The sequence below is a fragment of the Diorhabda carinulata genome, chromosome 3, assembly GCF_026250575.1.
Source record: "Diorhabda carinulata isolate Delta chromosome 3, icDioCari1.1, whole genome shotgun sequence".
Lineage (NCBI taxonomy): Eukaryota > Metazoa > Arthropoda > Insecta > Coleoptera > Chrysomelidae > Diorhabda > Diorhabda carinulata.
In genome coordinates, this window is record NC_079462.1 from 11,399,688 (window position 1) to 11,404,073 (window position 4,386).

General features: G+C 31.8%; 1 long non-coding RNA gene across 1 annotated transcript; it reads right to left on the reverse strand.

Moving 5' to 3' along the window:
- Positions 1 to 3,596: 3,596 nt before the first annotated feature.
- LOC130891440 (uncharacterized) lies at positions 3,597 to 4,133 on the reverse strand. Its single transcript, XR_009058907.1, has 3 exons — positions 3,931 to 4,133; positions 3,772 to 3,869; positions 3,597 to 3,710 (listed from the first exon to the last, which is right to left on the reverse strand). It is a non-coding gene; the product is annotated as an uncharacterized LOC130891440 (long non-coding RNA).
- Between the last annotated feature and the right edge of the window lie 253 nt (positions 4,134 to 4,386).

Genomic DNA, 4,386 nt, shown 5'->3' on the forward strand with positions numbered 1-4,386 from the left:
GTGAACTACCTTCTCCTTAGTTGTGAATGTTTTTGGCGTATCGAGTAACTGATTTGCTTTGCTCAGCATTTCTAAAATGGCATATTCGATTCTACTTATTATATCATCAAATTAAATATATTTCTTCCGTTTCTTGATGGACATCAACACTTCTTTCATACTTCAATTTGAGAATATGTTTGTCTAAAATATTCATAAACGGGAAAATTTATCTGTTTAGATCGAAGCCTTACTTCAATACATTTTTTTGTCACTTCTTGAACTAGCCTGCTTTCCATCTTTGGATTGGCCAGTTCCTTGTATTCACTATTATTTTAACGTATTAATCTTCTTCTATTCAACAAAAATTCAATTCTTCCTTGCAGGATAGAAATAGCAGTTAATATTCTGTTACGTTACCTATTTGACATTTCTCTTTATACAAAGAGTGATTTTTATGAATACGCCTCAATTATCTCGGAATCGGCTTATAAGATTTTTATAAATTTTTGTTTACAAGGTCTTGTTTATCGGCAGTGTTATGGTAGTATTTACATTGTTGTCAAATTTTTCCTTTTTTCGGAACAATAATGAGCTTTTTTATTCAAAAATCCTTAAGAAATACTTATTATTTTTCATCTGATGTTTCCTATACCTAAATGACATAAGTAATAGCTACATTTGCGTTATTTCTGCCGAAGTTAAAATAATACATTTAGGTGGTATGACTGTTTCAATAACAAATTTGGCGTTTCAATAAATTATTATTGTTGAAGTTTATTATAAATTACAATGGATCATTTATCTGGAAAAGAGTGAACTGATATTTTGATGATATTAGGATATGGTGATATCTAGTGTAGAGTGTAGAATAATTCACTGGCCGAAAAGATTTTTGTAACACAGGCGAGACATTTATTTTTAAAATGGAAATACCCCTCCAATAATAGAAAAAATATTTATTGTGCCCTAACATGTACCACTTTTGAATAGCTTAATTATCCCTATTTACATTAGCAGGTAGGTAATTTTATAAAGAGACGCTTAGTATGAGTAAATTTTATGGTTGAAAAAATACCTGAACAGTATTATTCAGAATAATAAACATGAAAAAAACATTAAAAATTAGTATTCTGTTGAGTTTCATAGTAAGTGGTTTTCTGTTTATAGTGCAAAAAGTGATTACAAAGACGAAAATGTCGAATCAAACGCGCCGCAGTTGCAAAACTTCTCCTGACAAAGTTAACTATATTTATGAAGAATTTATGGTGAAAACGCAAGCCAGGCCATTTTCCAAAAATGTGAAAAATGCCTATTTTAAATATTTTGGTATTTTAATTGGAGACCAAGACAAGGAGTGGGCCCCCCACGCGTGCTGTGTTACTTGTAGCTTGTCATTTTTGTCTAACAAAGAATGAAGGTTATTCTAAGAAAGGATCGAGTATCCAAATTTACCGTCTGCTATAAGACCTGTTCCCCATAACGAAGATTTATCAGTACCGATTGCACCTTTAGATCCGCAAAATATTGTTTTGGAAGATACTGGAGACAACGTATCATCAGGAAGAGCCGAAGAACAACGCATCGACCCTATTTTTACTCCAAGTACCAGTTCCGGCAGGCAACATTTGATTGTTCAAAGTGAGTTGAATTATTTAGCACGTAATTTGGGTTAACAAAAGCAACAGTCTGAACTTCTTATTTTCCGTCTTAAGGAATGGAACTTGTTAGCCAAAGAGACAAAAATTATGCCCTTTAGGGAAAGAAAAGCCACATATCAAGCATTCTACAATATGGAAAATTCGTTGTGTGCTTGTACAGATATTGATAGTCTAATGAAGGAACTTGATATTGAGTATAATCCCAGTAAGTGGCGCCTATTTATTGACTTGTCTAAATACAGTTTAAAAGCAGTGCTATTACACAATGGAGATTTAAAACCGTCTATAACAGTTGCTCATTCTGTGAAGATAAAAGAAACTTATGAAAATAATCGCTTGCTTTTAGACAAAATTAACTATAACAAGTATAAGTGGCAGATAAGTGGGAATCTGAAGGGGATTGGAATTTTAATGGGACTTCAGAGGGTTTACGAAATATTACTGTTTTCTTTGTCTATGGGACAGTCGGACAATACTATATAAAAAAAATTGGCAAGCAAGAAGTGAGTTCCTACCGGGATCTCAAAATGTCAAGTTTATACCACTTGTAGATACCAAAAATTCACATTAAACTTGGATTGATGAAAAACTTTGGATATAGATAAAGAGAGTGGCGGATTCAAATACCTTAGAGAAGTATTTCCTCAGTTGAGTGATGTCAAATTAAAGGAAGGTCCAATAAAAATTATTGGGCCACAAATAGAAAATTGTTGGACGATGAAAATATTGCAAAAAAAGCTCAGCAGACAGGACCGTAGAGCATGGAAGGCATTTGTTAGGGTAGTGAGGGGATTTTTGGGCTACAATATGGATCCAAACTACCAACAGTTTGTTATTGAACTTCTAGACGCCTACAAATCCCTTGGTGCTCTAATATCATTGAACATTCATTTCCCCCATTCCCATATGACTTTTTTTCCCGAAAATTTGGGAGCTGACAAATATGAGCAGGGTGGAAGGTTAAACCAAGATATTAGACCATGGAAATTCGGTATCAAGGACGATGGGTGATTACTGTTGGTTTTTAAAAAGAGAGAATGCAACCTCTCATAAAAGAAAAAATTAGAGCTGATTGATATTTAAAGTGATTTTTTTTAATAGGTGTGAGGCATGTTTATTATATGTGAACTGTAAATATTGTCAATATATACGTTTTATAAAAACGTGAAATTATTTTTTTCATATTGTCTTTTTGTATAGGTTCATTTTATCACAATATGCTATTAATTTCTGTGTTACTACAAAAAAATTTTTTTACGACCAGAATAATTTGTATCCTACCCGAAATCACATACGAAAATCTACTGTCAGTAAATAAATAAAAGTTTATCAAAACTGGCTCAGTGAAAGATTTATCCAAATCAGGGCGTAGAAAAACTGCATCAAGTGGAAACAAATATTTAGATGTTTGTGTCCTTTTAGAAGACGATCAACATTTGAGTACTAGACAAATATCCAGGGGACTTGATATTTCGCAAACATACGTAATGAAAATTTTAGGTGATAATAAATTCCATTCATACAAAGTAACGTTGGTTCAAGAGTTGTCAGATGACCATTTTGTTGCGTGAATCCCACACCAAATATCCCCAAAAACTGAATGTATGATCTGTAATAAGAGGCGACAGAATAATTGGTTCCTTTTTCTTTAAGGGTAACTTAAATGGTCCGGCGTATTTGGATTTACTAGAAAATAGTATTATACCTGAGTTGACTCGGATATTTCCAAATCCAAGTAAGTATTTTCAATTACATGTAAAAAACTTTCTAAGAAAAAAAAAAAGAAAAAAGAAATTTTCAGACAATAACAATATCTCAAACGATAATATTTGCCTACACCTCACTATGCGTGTGTGGTGAGGATATGGGTGATTCCGTTCTAACTGTGATATTCAATGTCCTGTATTGTTTTTTTGTACTAGTCATTAATTAATAATCAATTAATAAAAATTTTGTGTTAATTGAATAATTCTTAAGATATTTAAACATTATTTTTATACAATATAACTTGCCACTTAAAGAAAACTTATACTACATCACTTGAATGTCAGTACCGTGTCATGTCCATTCCTAGAATTTACCGATAAATTATTAATTTTTTTTGTCGTAACAAATGATTTAAACTAATTACCTTATAAATTCTAATGTTTATGATCAAACTGAGGAAAATTGATGCACTTGTTGTTTAATATCTTAAGTTACCATGTCAGTACCGTGTCATGTCCATTCCTAGAATTTACCGATAAATTATTAATTTTTTTTGTCGTAACAAATGATTTAAACTAATTACCTTATAAATTCTAATGTTTATGATCAAACTGAGGAAAATTGATGCACTTGTTGTTTAATATCTTAAGTTACCATGTCAGTACCGTGGATAAATGAGTCAGTACCGTGGAACTCAAAATCCGACATTTGTGTCTTGCTCGTGATACTTTGAAGTTGTAGTAAATTCCTCTTAGAGTTTTATTTTTACAGTAAAATAGATGAATAATATGCATAAAAAAGTTAGAAAAGTTAAATTTTAAAATCTTGAAATTTTGAATACAAAAAATCACAGTTAGAACGGAATCACCCATATACCTAAATAATGTGTTTCCCAGAAGATGGATTGGAAGGCGTGGTTTTATCGAATGTCCCCCGCGATCACTCGACATGAATCCTTTAAAATATTTCCTGTGGAGTCACTTGAAAAACATCGTTTATAAAACGAAACCTGCTAATATTCAGGAATTAAAAGATAGGA